Source organism: Hyperolius riggenbachi, chromosome 4, assembly GCF_040937935.1.
Source record: "Hyperolius riggenbachi isolate aHypRig1 chromosome 4, aHypRig1.pri, whole genome shotgun sequence".
NCBI classification, from domain to species: Eukaryota; Metazoa; Chordata; class Amphibia; order Anura; family Hyperoliidae; genus Hyperolius; species Hyperolius riggenbachi.
Genome location: NC_090649.1, coordinates 420,165,727 through 420,182,563, shown reverse-complemented (window position 1 = coordinate 420,182,563; position 16,837 = coordinate 420,165,727). Strand labels below are relative to the sequence as shown.

At 42.1% G+C, this 16,837-nt stretch overlaps 1 long non-coding RNA gene across 1 annotated transcript in view; it reads right to left on the bottom strand.

Moving 5' to 3' along the window:
- Nucleotides 1-370: 370 nt before the first annotated feature.
- Nucleotides 371-16,837, bottom strand: part of LOC137570907 (uncharacterized) — a 478,469-nt gene continuing 462,002 nt past the window's right edge. The window contains exon 2 of the long non-coding RNA XR_011031231.1: nucleotides 371-506. This is a non-coding gene — a long non-coding RNA (uncharacterized lncRNA). The remainder of the gene's footprint in view (nucleotides 507-16,837) is intronic.

Here is a 16,837-nt window from a genome sequence, read left to right as displayed (position 1 = left end):
GCCAGCAGTAAAGCTGTCACCACCTGTAACAAGTTTCAGAATGTAAATCGGGTAGAGGAAAGTTTTTACAATAGGCAAACGCTGACTAAATAATGCATAAATTAATGTTGTAAAAAAAAATGTAATTCATTACGTTATTTTCAGTAAAGTTCCTTTTTCACATTCAAATAGAAAAACTTCATTTACAGCTAGAGCCATATGTTACAGCCTAATAAGGGCCAGGCTTCCTATTACAGAAGGGCCTCCTTATATGGTCATTATTCTGCGTCTTCTGGCGCAGTTTCCAGCGTGGCTTTGTGTACTGTGGCAATAGAGATGGAATTACTTGTCACAGTGGCCACTGACCAGACACAGACCTTATAATGATGTATTATGATAACAGTGTCATTTTATTGGCAGTCCCTTCATCCTGTGTGCAGTTCCCACATCTTCCAGTGTCACATCTCTGCAGACATAATACACGTTCTTCCCTCAGTCGCTCTCTTCAGAATACCTATATCAGGAAACTGAAAGAAAAAAACACTCAGATGAGAAGGTGAACAAAGATACGGATTATAACGGGACAGATATTACAAGTTGCTTGAATTTGATTATCAACATATTATCACTTTCCTTCGAGTATTAACATATTGTTGTTATTGCTATCATTATTCAGAAAGCAAGCATCTGATTTGTACTCCTCAAAGGGAACTTAAAACAAGTGGGGTATAGAGGCTGCCATATTTATTTCCTTTTAACCTCCAGGCCATATTTCACAAAATAGGCCACTGCAGCTTTAAGGGCTCACTGCAGGGCCGTTCAACTCAGCACACAAGTGATCCCCCCCCCCCCCTTTTCTGCCCACCAACAGAGCGGACTTTGATCACTCCCAGGATGCTTATTTGTTTCCTTTTTTTATTAATAAATTTTGTTTAAAAAAAAAACGCCCTTCCTCCTCCCCCCCCCCCCCCCCTTCCCAGCCAATCAGCACGTTCGGCTGTCATAGGCTGCAGCCTATGACAGCGGATCGCTTCCCTGCATCCAGAGGGGACAGCCATGTCACACATAAATACTTTGCTTGAACTTTTGGCTCCTGTCCTGAATGTGGAAATAGGGAAAAGGCACACACACAGTGATTATTTTGCACCTGAACTTCACTACTTATTTGAATGTATTACTGTATTTTTCCATAAGACATACCTAGGTTTAGAGGACAAAAACCAGGGGAAAAAATATATACTAAACTTGGTGCATCCATGGTGCAGGGCATCATGTGGATTATGCCCCCTTTGTACCTCTTGTGCCTCCTTGTATCCCCCATGTGTCTGCCTCTGTCCTTCTTGTGTCTTCCTGTCTTCCTCTATGCCCCTTTGTGTCCCCCTTTTGTCCTTCTCTATGCTCCTTTGTGTCCCCCTTTTGTCCTTCTCTATGCTCCTTTGTGTCCCCCTTTTGTCCTTCTCTATGCTCCTTTGTGTCCCCCTTTTGTCCTTCTCTATACTCCTTTGTGTCCCCGTGTCCTCCATTTGTCCCCCAGTGTCCCCCTCTGCATGAGCATAGTACACAGTACAACCCAACATTGCGGCCGGTTAGAGGCTCGTATTGGCAGGTGTTCACAAATCAGGAACTCTCTGCATTTGGATTATAAGACGCAGTGACTTTTTTCCCTAACTTTTGGAGGAGAAAAAGTGAATCTTAGGCCCCATTCACACCTAAAACCGCAGAAAGTTTTGTGGGAGTGATTTTTCTGCGATTAACGTGGAAAAATCACTGGACCCTGCAGCATTTTGGGAGCGATCGCGATTAGCGGTGCTATGCATGTTAATCATGATCTCTAATCGCCGGCAAAATGTTGCTTGTCACACGTTTGCGGTTAACGCTAACCGCAAACGCGGCAGTGAGAACAACTGCCATAGGCTTACATGGGCTAGCAGTTTTTAAAAACTGCTAGCATTTTGCGCTGAGCGGGAATCGTGCGATTCCCGCTCAAGTGAGAATGGGGCCTTATAGTCCAAAATAGTAACATGAATGGTGACACACCAAAGTAGCCAATAAGAAAAATGATCTACTGAGGAGGTGTAAATGGACCTTTAGACATTCAGGTCTTTCTTCAATTCACCTTTTCTGCTTGTTTTTTTTCTTTTCCAAGTTTTCTTGTAGGTGATATTTTTACACCTTATCAATAAAATGTCCTTTAAAGTAAACCTGAGATAGGCAGTGAAGAAAAAAATATACGTACCTAGGGCTTCCTCCAGCCCCTTCCAAACCAATCGCTCCCTCGCCATCCTTCTCAGTCTCCTGGATTGTCCGAATTGGCCTCCAGGAGGTGGAAGAGGACGGCAAGGGAGCAATCAGCGTGGAGGGGGCTGGAGGAAGCCCCAAGTATGAATATTTTTTTCTCCACTGCCCATCTTAGGTTCACCTTAAGCCAACAGCAAGCAAGAAATTACTACACCTACTTTTTGGTACTTTTTCAATGGCAAAGTGCTAAAAAGTTATTTTAAACATTTCATCTATTTAAAATAATTTTCAGCACTTTGGAATTGAAAAAGTGCCAAAAGTAAGGGGGAAAAGTACTCTTAAAATTATTTTGAGCACTTTCTTGCTTGCTGGTGGTGTATAAAGGATTTTATTGAAAAGTTGTAAAAATATCACATAGGAGAAAACGTGAATTGCATATGGGCAAATGAGTCCGATCTAATTCACTTTTTCTCTTAAAGAGAGTCTGAAGCGAGAATAAAACTCGCTTCAGCTCTTATATTCAGCAGGGGCATGTGTGCCCCTGCTAAAATGCCGCTATCCCGTGGCTGAATGGGGGTCCCTTACCTCCCAAATCCCCTCCGTGGTGCCCGGGCAGCGCTTCCTGGTGAGGCAGGGCTAATGGCCACAGCCCTGCCTCTCAGCGCGTCTGTCAGCACGTATTTCCGCCTCTCGCCCGCCCCTCTCAGTCTTCCTTCACTGAGAGGGGCGGGAGAGAGGCGGCGATGCGCCGCTGATAGACGCGCTGTTAGGCAGGGCTGCAGCCGTTAGCCCTGCCTCCAGCAGCAGCAAAATCTACGACCAAGTTGGTCGTGGATTTTGCAAAGGGGGATTTTGGGGGTAAGGGACCCCCGTTCAGCCGCGGGATAGCAGCGTTTTAGCAGGGGCACACATGCCCCTGCTATATATAAGCTCTGAAGCGAGATTTATTCTCGCTTCAGAGTCTCTTTAAAGGGTGTCTGAAGAGAGACTGAAAATAAAAAACAGATACTCACCTAAGGAGAGGGAAGGCTCTGGGTCCTATAGAGCCTTTACGTTCTCCTGCCGGTCTCTGCGTTCCCCCGCAGCCCCCCCCCCCCCCCGTTAGCAGTCCACCACCAATTAGTCATGGACTGCTCTCTTCTGGTTTGGGCTGTCTTTGGCAGTCTTTGGGAAGCACTCGGGTTTCTAAAGACGGGCCGGTTCGAACTGCGCATGCGCAAGCGCCCTCACTGGCGCACTCGTGCAAGTGCGGTACAGAGCCGCCTGTCTTTGGAAGCTCGAGTGCTTCAGAAGTCTGACGAAGTCTCCCGCAGCGGGAGATTTCAACTGTGAAGCCTGCGGGGGAACATGGAGACCGGGAAGGCTCTATAGGACCCAGAGCCTTCCCACTTCTTAGATGAGTATTTTTTTTTATTTTCATTCTAGCTTCAGGCTTGCTTTAAATTTTCTCCTAGATGATATTTGCCTTTAACGCAAGAAAATACACTGTATCATTTTGGCTACAGTTGTTCACCAACTTTTTATTAGCTTTTCAATTGCAAAGTACAAAAGTTATTTTAAAAGAAGATTGAAAACTATCTCCTAGGAGAAAACATAGGAGAAAAAGTGAATTGGATCAGGCCCAATATACGGTAATGGCAGAGCTGATGTTTACTTCTTATAAATGTGTGCAGATTTTTTTTTTGTTCTTACTCATTACTGAATGTTTGAAGAGCACTGGTCCTCTTCCTCACTACTGTTGTGTGTCACTCCATAATACTTATTACTTAAAGTGAACCTCCGGACTAAAAATCGACTCAGCAGCACTGAAAAGGCCTGGTGTTTCTTTAACAGTTTCACAGCATCAGAACTTTGTTTCTCTTATCCAAGCCTCATTTTTAGCTGCACAGAAGAAAACTGCCCGGGCTTTTTTCCCCTGATGCTGTGCAAAGCATGATGGGATTTCTGACGTTGTCGCTCTCGTTCTGCTGTTTTGGTGCAAATTTTTTCTTTTTTACATTTTGAATTTGACATTTGAAGCCTAGCGTGTGCAGCTGGGAGGGGTTATCAGGACACAGGACAGTTGGAACTGTGTCTCCTGCTCCTTGTCACCTCCTTTCAACCAAAAAGATGGCTGCCCCCATGACAAAGATGGCAGCCCCCATGAATCACAAACATTTGCCTGTTCTTTTAAAACAGGGTGGGTAAGAGATTATATTACCTATCTATTCTAATTAACATAACTAATGTAACTTAATGACAGTATGTTTGTTTAGGCTGAAGTTCCCCTTTAACAGCAAGTCAGTATTAAAGAGACTCTGTAACAAAATGTTCAGCCTTATTTCTTCTATTCTATAAATTCTGCGGCTGCGGATCCGCTTGGTCAATGTATCTCAATGGGGTGGTGCACACCAGAGCGGGAGGTGTTTTGCAGAAACGAAAAATGCTGGGTTGAGGCATTTTTTGGATTTCGGATGCGTTTCTGCCTCAATGTTAAGTATAGGAAAAACGCAAACCGCTCTGAAAAACGCCTGTTCAGAGCGGTTTTGCCGGCGTTTTTGTTACAGAAGCTGTTCAGTAACAGCTTTACTGTAACAATATATGAAATCTACTATACTGAAATCCGCTGCAGCAATCCGCAAAACGCTAGCAAAACGCCATAGAAAAATAAAAAAAAGCGTTTCAAAATCTGCTAGCATTTTGCGGATCTGCTAGCGGTTTTTGGTGTGCACCGGCCCTTAGTCATTTATACATTTTAGTCATCATGTTAAATTTGCTATTGTAATCAGCAGTTCTGTATTTTGTATCAGTGTTCATATTTGATGTATATCACTGTTTGTATCATTATATATCCCTTGTCTGTTTTCTTACATTGTACAGCGCCACGGAATATGTTGGCACCTTATAAATAAATAACAATAATAATACTGTAACATTATATATATATATATATATATATATATATATATATATATATATATATATATATATATATATATATACACACACACACACAATAGTGTGTGTGTGTGTGTGTGTGTGTGTGTGTGTGTGTGTGTGTGTGTGTGTGTGTGTGTGTGTGTGTGTGTGTGTGTGTATACACATACATCACTTCCTGGTTAGCGGCCATGTTTGTTGTTTGTAAACACTGCCTGACTGGAGATCAGAGTGACTCGATTGGTATGTTTTTTTATAGTACAAATCGGACAGTACAGATTCTCTTTAAATGTTTATGACATATAGAATATGCATCACAATGTCAATATGAAATCAGAAGGTCATAAAAATAACAATAAAGTATGTAAAGTAATACAAAACAGACAACTGTACAAGTAGGATTTAATATTGGGGATGCTGCTGTTATTATAATTATTATTCCACCTGATAGATGAGGCTCAGTTACAGCAGAGGCATGAGCACTGTGCCTGGCTGGCCTCTACCTCTGCACTATGGGATGGCTTTGTGACTTGACTTGTCACCGCACTGTGAAAAGTGACTTTTAAAGCCCTTAAAGAGACTCCGTAACAAAAATTGCATCCTGTTTTTTTATCATCCTACGAGTTCCAAAAGCTATTCTAATGTGTTCTAGCTTACTGCAGCTCTTTGTACTATCACGGTCTCTGTAATAAATCAATGTATCTTTCCCCTGTCAGACTTGTCAGCCTGTGTCTGGAAGGCTGCCAAGTTCTTCAGTGTTGTGGTTCCGCTGTGAACTCCCCCTTCCAGGCCCCTCTATGCACACTGCCTGTGTATTATTTAGATTAGAGCAGCTTCTCTCTTCTCTCTTATCTTTTATAAGCTGGATAAATCGTCCTCTGAGCTGGCTGGGCTTTCACATACTGAAGAATTACAGACAAGGGCAAAGCTGTTTACAGGAAGAAACGAGCAGCCTGAAACTTCAGTGCATGAGAACAGGGGGAAAGAAACACACAAATGATCTCTTGAGATTCAAAAGGAAGGCTGTATACAGCCTGCTTGTGTATGGATGTATTTTCTATGTGTGGACATACTGTACATCAACCTACTTCCTGTTTTGGTGGCCATTTTGTTTGTTTACAAACAAACTTTTTAAAACTGTTTTTAACCACTTTTAATGCGGCGAGGAGTGGCGAAATTGTGTCATAGAGTAATAGGAGATGTCCCCTAACGCACTGGTATGTTTACTTTTGTGCGATTTTAACAATACAGATTCTCTTTAATATGCAAAACCAAAAAGAAAACAGAGGCTCACTGGAGTCCAATTATACCACCCGACTCCCAGCTTACGGTGTCCTGGGCAAACAGCAACAGCAGCTGCAATATTGTACTGCTACAATACCATGTGCTGCCTTTTTATCCACGATAGGGTAGATGATCAATACACTGCATTAAAGAAATCACACACATGCAATGATAAAAAATTTAAAGATTTTAGTGCAATGATAAAAAAAAACATTTTTTCCCCTCTTCCTTTTAATTGAACACTTTACAAAACAAGATGCAGAAGTTAAGATGCTTGTCAAATCATGTGATACCTGCAGCATGACTGCTGAGGGGAGGGGCGTATATATAATATATATATATATATATATATATATATATATATATATATATATATATATAAAATGTGTTCCTTGAACATAAGGTAAAAAAAAGCAGAACGCAAATCTGTTTTCTATCATTGCACTATCTAACGTGTGTGATTTCTTTACTGCAGTGTATTGATCATGTACCCTATCACGGATAGAAGGCAGCACATGCTATTGTACCAGTACAATATTGCAGCTGCTGTTGCTGTTTGCCCAGGACACCGTAATCTGGGAGTCGGGTGGTATAATTGAACACCAGCGAGTCTCTGTTTTCTTTTTGGTTTTGCATATTTACAGCTCTGAAAGTCACTTTTCACAGTGCGGTGACAAGTCACAAAGCCATCCCATAGTGCAGAGGGGAAGGCCAGCCAGGCACAGTGATCATGCCTCTGCTGTAACTGAGCCTCACCCACCACAAATGTGGACAAGTGCATATCTGCATAATACTACTACTAATAATACTAATAATAATAAAATTACACTCTTATATTGCTAGTGGTCTCATTTCTATTGCCTTTATCTTTTCCTATTTCTGCAAATTTATTTTTCTCATGGCAATCTCTTTATACAGACAGTTTATGTTCTATCTATCTATCTATCTATCTATCTATCTATCTATCTATCTATCTATCTATCTATCGTACCCTACACCTGGTTAGTTAGAAGTTAAGAAGAGCCAGACAGTTTTGAAATGTTTCCATTGGTAAATAAGACCCTTTCTATTTGAATGAATCATAATAATACATTTTTACATGGAACACAATGTAAATTATCATCTCTGTCACCCCATATTTCACTTGCACATCTTTTTTTCTATTTCTTGTTTTTATTGAGTTTTCAGAAAACAGCATAGGAGAAATGATAATACGACGAGTATACTCCAAACAATAGCAGAAGATTTAGCCTTGCCTATGAATGTCTTCATTTAGCATAAGTACACAAAACTGGATATTAACTTGAATAACTGTCTACACAGTCAACGGAACTCAAATGGAAATAAGACAAAAATAACACTTGTTATGTAAAATACAACATCAATAGCGTGATAGATAAAAAACTGTATCTGAAATATACAGTACAATCCCAATGTCAAGAAGCTAGACCTATTCCATATCCTTGCATATCTTTTTGAAAGGAAACCAGAGATGAACGCTTTGCCACAAAATAAACATATCCCCCGATAGAATTTACAAAATAAATACTATGCCTGGTATTTTCGCTGCTTTGGTGTGCCGTTTTTTTTTACTAAAACTCCACGTAAAACACAGTTCTTCAGAAAAGCATATTATTTAGTGGACTGTGTGCAAAATGAAATCACCGTTTCTAAAAAACCTCTTATGACTAACAATTGTAGATTAAAAAAAACATTTTTCAATATGTCCTTACATTAGCATCTCCTCCCATCTCATCACAGCTCTCTGTGATGCTGTGAGTATACAAGACAGGAAAGCAGAGCCAGAAGGGGGCAGGATTGGGCTTGAAAAGACATCAGAGAAGACGGACTCAGCTATAATGATTCCTGAGCAAAGCCAGACTGAATGCTCAGTCAGGGATTTTATCCAGGCGGTTAACAGGCAGGCTGAGCAGTGAAAGATGAAACAGAGAGCAGGGTAGGTGTTTTCTCTAATGTCCCCATTGATAAATATGGTAAAATACATGCGGGTGCTTCGTCTCTGGTTCACTTTAAGCCTTCGCCGTCTGTTTTTTTTTTTTTTCCTCCCGTACTTGCCCGTACTCACTGCGCAATTTTCGAAACAATTTTTTGGACGACTGGCGATTTTTGAGCAGCAAGCAATCGTTTCCATGATCGTACAATGTGGGTACAGGCGCATGATCACGCGAATGACATTTTAGCGATGCACGGCAATAACGACCATCACGGCAGATCGGATCTTTAAGATCCCGACAACTCCGCACACAGTACAGTGATCGCTTGCCACTGGTGTAACAATAGGGCCTGCAGCCCCTGCCCCCGCAGGGGGGTCTGGGCCCCCCCCGGGTCCCGCTTGGGGCTGTTTGGGGGGCTGGAGGGGTCACAGCATGAGGGTAAAGCCATGCTACACTTCGGCGGGGAGGGGGGGCGGTCCCCCCTCCCTTACCTCGGGCTCTCCCCTCTGCGCTCCCCTCCAGCATCAATATGATTGTGTGTGCAGCGGCGGGCAGCGGCAGCTCCAGCGTGGATGTTCCTCCCTCTAGTGACTGACACGACATCCTGTTTATACAGGAAGTCGCGTCAGAGGCTAGAGAGAGAGGAACGTCCACCCTGGAGCGCACGGAAGGTATGTATTTGCCGCTGCCCGCCGCTGCACACACAATTGTATTGATGCTGGAGGAGAGCGCAGAGGGGAGAGGCCGAGGTGAGGGGGGGGGACGTCCCCCCTCCCCGCCGAAGTGCAGCATGGCTTTCCCCTCATGCTGTGACCCCTCCAGCCCCCCAAAACCATCCCGAGCGGGGGGGGGGGCGGCCCGCTCAGAATTTATGCAGGGGGCCCCGGTGGGACCTAGTTATGCCCCTGTCGCTTGCCTTCCCGTTCGCGCCCGTTGTGTGATGTTGCGTGTACCCGCTGGCCGGAAGATGGATCATGAAACGCTCATCGACAGGGGGACGTCACTAAAACTATCTTCCTCTGTCAGGTGAGTATGTAGCTTTAGTATCCCGTAGAGAGCAACTGAGTATTCCATCGCTCTGGATGTGACACTGAAAGATAGGAGACTGCACACTGAATAAAGGAACTCCCACTTTAATGACATCATGATAATAATACCTCATTAGAAGATGCTTCTTGCGTATTCTCACAAGACTGAGCAATCTCTGTTTACTGGACAGTGACAAGAGTATTGTGTAATCTCATTTCCATTGCTGCAGTGCATAACGTCACATTCAAGTTGTGTCATCAGTTACAGAAGGGAATGGTGACCATATGAAAGAGGTTCATCTATAACCCGGAGCCTGCCTTTTTATTAGGGGGCAGCATATGGCTTCGGCCGTAATTGGATGCTTTACTATTTAAATGTTAACGCATATTGTATCAATTACCTTAATGAACTTGTACGGAGGTTTGCGGTCATTGTAAAACAGGTTCATCGAGAGAGAAATGTCATACATGGATTTCATTCACGTAGTTCAAATGCTTTTCTTAGACGCAGAACCTCCATTTACTGACATGCAGTGTGTCAGGAAATAAAGGGACAGGGCAGATTGGCACTACTGTGAATAAGTAAATATCAGAATGATGTCAGAGGTGAGAGGATCAGTTTTATGACTGTGTGTAAGACTGGGGGAAATAAATGACATTATAATGGCAGCATTTCTGTATTTGCTTTATAAATCAACCTCAGATTTGGTAGGTAGAAACCCAGAGTTATATCTAACCTTTTAATAAATGAGTATTGGTTACAGAAGCTGATAGACTTCAGACACAACTGAGACCGCAATCAGGTTATTGATCTGAGGGCAATATATATATATATATATATATATATATATATATATATATATATAATTGGTTTATAAAGCGCCAACATATTCCTTGTTGTTGTGCAATGTAAGGAATATACATACACCAATATACAAAATGTAGAGTTGGTATAAAATAAAGAATCAGTACAAGATACAGAATTACAGTGAGAAAGGTAACATAAATAAAATGTGTAACAAACTCCAAGACACAGAAGGGCGAGAGAGCCCTGCCCTTGTGAGTTTACAATCTAAAGGAATTAGGAAACAGCCTCCCCTATAATTTATGCACTTTTTAACAGCTGTGACTTCACTGGAGACAAATATATATATATTATTATTATTTAGTATTTATATGGCACCGACATCTTCCGCAGCGCTGTACAGAGTATATTGTCTTGTCACTTAACTGTCCCTCCGAAGAGCTCACAATCTAATCCCTACCATAGTCCTATGTCTCAGTAGGTAGAGGGATAGTCGGCACATGCAGGCTTAAGCAGCATAAAAAAGCTTTATTCTTTTGGCTTCATGCAGATTGCAAAACAATTTAAAATAAGATAGGTCCTACCCGAAACTTCAAATGGCTGTGGAGTGAGGTGGGAGCAGTGGGGGCCGCCTTACGACCGTTTTGCTCTCCTGAGCGTCTTCAGAGGCAATGCGCAATGTCTAGGGACAAGTTAGGGGGAAGCCAATTAACTTATCTGTATGTTTTTGGGATGTGGGAGGAAGCCGTTGTACCTGGAGAAAACCCACACAGACACGGGGAGAACATACAAACTCCTTGCAGATGTTGACCTGGCTGCGATTCGATGTATATATATATATATATATATATATATATATATATATATATATATACATATATATATATATATATATATATATATATATACATATATATATATATATATATACAGCAGCATGGTGGCGTAGCGTTTAGTCGTCTAACCTTGCAGCGCCTGGTCCCAGGTTCACCAAATAATAATTATAATATATATGTGTGTGCGTGCGTGCGTGTGTATGTGTGCATTATATGTATGTATATAGCTATTTTTTTCCTTTTAGTATTTTTTCCTGGCCTAGTATATATACTTGCTGCATCTGTTGATCTATCTATTGATTTATTCTTACCTAAAACAGAAAAAGACACCCTCTGCTTTCATATCCAATTAAAAGTAAGGTAATATTTTATAGAATGAAGTATTTTATTGGCGCAGCTTTATCACAGCAGCAGAATACAGGCACACAGCGCGCCTGCCCTGTGAATCGTAAATGACATCCGCTGTATCACTTTGATGCACTGGAATAAGTGGAGTGGCTGCCTCTTATCTTAAATGGAACAGTCTCCAGAGTGTCATTGGTGAGAGTAGAGGGAGCATCACTTAACCCTCATAGGAGGAGAGAGATAGAACCCGGAAGATCACCGTCCTGTAGCATTGTCAAGTGTCATTCAGATTAGCTGCAGCCACAGCAGTATTCTTCATACAAGGGCTATTCAAGAAAAGGGGCTTTAATAATCTGGGGGAAGGATTTGATAAGGCCGTTCTTTGAAATTAACATTCTTGCACATTTCACAGTAACTGATGAAAGTATCCATATGCTGAAATGGATTTTACATCACCAGGAAGATTAAAAAAAACTGCCCTGTGCAAAGGTAATATAATCATCTATTTTTAACTGTTAAAAGTTTAAAGACCTCTTGCATTTCTACTAATTCACTTACTATAAGGTAAACAGTTTAAATAATTTTGACAAGAAGTTGACAGAATATTGACAGTATATTAGTTTAAATTAATTATGCATAACAAATCGTAAAATATGGGTTTTGTTTGTTGTAAAATATGAAAAGGAAAATACTTGTTATATGAATCCCTAAATCCCTACCTACATCTTCTTAAAGAGGAGCTGTCAGCCATACTATCTCAGGGAAAAAAAACAAATATATAAGTAGATAAATACTTGCTCTACTTACATAACATATGTATTGCACTGTCCACTTATGATTCCTGTGAATGTTATAAAGGAAAAGTAGAGAATCCTATTCTAGACAGTTTCCATATTTACTGTGGCTATTTTGAAACCAGTTGTGATGTACTATCTGCCTTTAGTCTCCTCTGCTTGATTTGCCCGCCCTTCACTATAGAAAGTGCATTGTTTCAGCCTGAGAAATTTTGGCCAATCAGAGAGGAACAGAGGTGTGGGAGGGGAAAACAGGAGGGAAAGAGGCTTCAGCCAATCAGGCTGCATTAGTTAAGTCTGAGGGGAAGTAGAGAAGCAAAAAACGACAACCCAGCATGCCCTGCAACTTCTCTTTTGTGTACCAAATTTTCTGTGTACCAAAGAAGAGTCATGTAAACTGGGGAATGATAATTTATCAACAAGAAAAGTAATAGTGATTTTAACTTTTGGATTGCCTGATTAGCATCCTTATTACTTTTTTACCAGATAAAAATAAAGAATTGATTTTTGATTTTATGCCTGACAGTTACTCTTTAAAGGAGTTCTTTCGCGAAAAAAGTAGGCAGTTAAAAAATGTGAGAGATGACAGGTTTTGGGCCAGTCTATCTTTTTTAAGGGGGATTCTCAGGGCTTTCTTTGTTTGAACAGCATTGAAAGAAAGAAAATGGTGAGCTTCTGAGAGGAACTGATGGCAAGGTAACTATGCAATGTTCATTTGAAGTTACCTCATGTGTTTATTTTAAATATTTTTACTCAGTACAGGTTCTCTTTAAAGAAACTTAAGGTGCCCATATACTTATAGATGGTCATGGAGAGACTCAGAACGGAGGGAGCGTGCTGACTGGACAGGTGAGTCCACTTCACTGCCACTCCGGGCCGGGCCGAGGCAGAGGCGAGAGAGGCTCCAGTTTCAGGGCGCAATGTAGGAGGGGGCGCACAACTCACTCAGCTATCATTCCTCTATTGTGTTTGAAGCAAAGAGAAATAAGAAAAGGGGATACATGGCAGTGACGACTGCAAGCCAGATAACTAGAAATTAATGTGTTGGGGGGGGGGGGGGAGTTAGGGGCCCTGGGGTGCCTCTTAGTCTAATAGCAATAAGTGTGTGACGGCTGGAGTGGTAGGGATGGAGGGGCGCACTTTGGTGTCTCAGCCTTGGGTGCTGGAGGACCTTGTCCCCGCTCTGCTGCCACTAGTACTCTGCATGGACCCCGGGGGGGAGCACTATTAGCTGAGGGGAGACCTAAGGGAGTCGTCACTGGCTACAGGTGTACGTATTAATACGCCGTCGGTGAGTTGGGCGAAGGGCGAGCCGGAAGACGCCTCTCCCTGATGCCGCTAAACTCCCGGCGGCGTTAAATACTATTCCCACTCCAAGTCGTCGCAGCTAGGGGAGAGGTGTAACTCGGGGACCGGCCGCATCGTCAGAGCCTTGAATTACTCTTACGCGCCCTGCACAGCATAACATTACTGCTGTGGGGCGTCTGCTTCGCATGCAGGGGTCATAATACTAGTGTGGCCATCATGAACTTCACACCCATAACATGTGTAGCCACAAAAACACCTGATCTGAAGCTTAGTCCCCTGTATCGGAGGAAGGGAAGGTTAGTAGTTGGAGGCCCCCCAGAGCTCTGGACCCCCCTGCAATCACCCCTGTAGTTATGCCCCTGGTCCTGCATCAATAGATTATATTTTTATTTCTTTATTGTTTCTGTCTGCAATTGCTGTACTTTTCCTCTGTGCACATCATAAGCTCTGAACCTGAAGTGGGTAATAAAATATATGCCATGTCTGCCTTATAGAGTGATCTTCTGTTGTCTGCAAAAGAATCAATAAAGTTATTTGTTGATGAATAATAGTCTATGTCCTGATGGCTATATACTGAGCAAACCTCACATTTTAGGCAGCCTATCAGACAACCTTCTCCAATGAGGAACAGGTGTATAAAGCATCCTAATAACCATGGCTCTTCTAATAGTGATAATTAAAAGCCATTTTATTGTTTCCTTTCTATTATAAATAAACCAAGCAGGCAATTAAGTGTGTCAGCAGATAAGGTGGGAGATGTGCGCTATCTGTGTCTCCATCAGAGCAGCAGAGAAAGGTCTTTATCTCAGGTGTCTTAACTTGGCTTCATCAGGAAGAGACCCTCATTCCCACAGCTCAGCCCTGTAACTGAAGACTGAGGCTCTCCATTAATTGCTTTACAGCTTTTTTTCAGCTACTTTGTAAAGACAACCTTATATTATATAATTTTTTGCTCAATTAGACATTTGATCAGACAAAAACATGTAGTTGATCATAAATTGAAGGGGCACTATGGTGAAATATGGTAAAATTTAAAATATGTGCAAACATATTCAAATAAGAAGTACATTTTTTCCAGAGTAAAATGAGCCATAAATTACTTTTCTCCTATGCTGCTGTCACTTACAGTAGGTAGTAGAAATCTGACAGAAGCGACAGGTTTTGGACTAGTTCATCTCTTCATGGGGGATTCTCAGGGATTTATTTATTTTCAAAAGTGAATGGTGGTTGCTCTGTCCAACTGCCAAAAAACTGTGTAGCGAGCAGGGAAGCTGGCCAGCATCATTGTTTAAATCCTTTTTAGGGAATATCTTTATAAAGCATAAAAGCCTTGCTGAGAATCCCCTATGAAGAGATGGACTAGTCCAAAACCTGTCATTTCTGTCAGATTTCTACTACCTATTGTAAATGACAGCAACATAGGAGAAAAGTAATGTATGGCTCATTTTACTCTGGAAACAATTTACTTTTTATTTGTTTATGTTTGCACATATTTTAAATTTTAACATTTTTGCCATAGTGCCCCTTTATGTATTTGCAATTAACGTTACGATTGAAAAACTGAACCGCAAAGTTGGATTTTGGCCGATTGTGAAAAAATATCAATTGTAATGCCGATCGAAGACAAAATTGTATAGTGTATGGCCTGCTTTAGTTGGCCCCATCACACACAAACCGTCCATGGTAGAAGATATTTGGTTACTATTAGTATTGATTTATAAAATGCAAATGTATTCCATGGCACTGTACAAAATAAGAAACAAACATGGCATACATAATAATACAGACAATGGTATTGGTATACACCAGGGGCGTGGCTAGCCCCAAAGATCAGTGGCATGTGCCACAAATCTATTCTGGGGTGCCCTGGATGTGCCTCAGGCAGAGTCAGGCAGCAGTACTCACCTTCAGCCACTTGTGAGCTTACAATCTAAAGAGGTGGGGTAGTATACAATAAACATACCTAGAGGCAGTGTGTTTTTAGGATATCTAGTACGAGTGCAACTTGGCCAGAGTTCAAAGGGGAATGAGCTAAGTTAGAGCGTATGTTTGTCAGAAAAATGAGCTTTGAGGGAGTGTTTAAAGATATCAAAGGTTGGAGAGTGACGGATGTGTTGTGGGCAGCAGGGGATTCCAGAGGAAGGGTGAAGCGCATGCAAAATCTTGTATATGTAAATGCAAAGAGGTGATTCTAGAGGACAATAGAAGCTCACGTGCAGATCTGAGATTGTGGTTGGGTTGGTATATGGAAACTAGTAAGGAGATGTACAGGGGAGAGAGATTGTGGAGAGCTTTGTAGGTTAGGATTAACCACTTGAGGACCACAGTGGTAAACCCCCCTAAAGACCAGACATATTTGTACTAAAATGGCCACTGCAGCTTTAAGGCCAAGCTGCAGGGCCGCACAACACAGCACACAAGTGATCCCCCCCCCCTTTTCCCCCCACCAACAGACCTCTCTGTTGGTGGGGTCTGATCGCCCCCAAGTTGTTTATTTTTTTTTTTAAATAAATATTTATATCTTTATTTTGTTATTTTTTTCATATTTATTTATTTTTTTTCAAATCCCTCCCTCCCCCAGCCGGCCAATCACGGCGATCGGCTGTCATAAGCTTCTGCCTTTGAGAGCCAATCGCTCTCTTGTCCCCGAGAGGGACAGCCGTGTCACGGCTGCCCCAGTACAGCACTGCTGCTGATCGCAGCGCTGTACATGTAAATAGATGGCGGTTTCGCCGCTCGGAGACTGAAGGTGTTGCGGAGCTCTGCCCCTCGAGCAGGAGATGGGCGCGCAGCCTGCGCGCGATCTCCTGCAAAACAGAGCACCAGGACTTGGCGCCAATCTGCTTTAGACGGTCCTGGGGCTGCCGCCGTGGCCACGCCTATCGGCATTAGGCAGTCGGCAAGAAGTTAACCGTTTGAAGTGGATACTCTGGTTAATTGGTAAATTGGTAAATTTCAAATACTGGTAAATTTCAAATATCAATTATTTTACCCCTTTGCACAATTCAATACCAAGCAGATATCAAAAGAAGAATAAGCAAATTATCAGTTGCACCACTGCTACTAAAGGTGGCCATACACTGGTTGATATGGCCTGCAGATAGATTAGATCCTTATCTGAATAGAGCGGGATCTATCTGCTCGATTGCCAGATGTTCAATCTATTTCAGCATGAAATCTTTGAAAATCTGTGTGTTCCAGCCGATTGTGTTGCTTAATGATGTTTAAAGGGGAGCCTAACGCCTGCGGGACTCCACCTGCACACTACAGCCGTGTTCAGAGCAATCACAAATGGACATGTTTGATCAAAGTTCCATCTATATAACAGCCGAACATCAGCCAGCACATC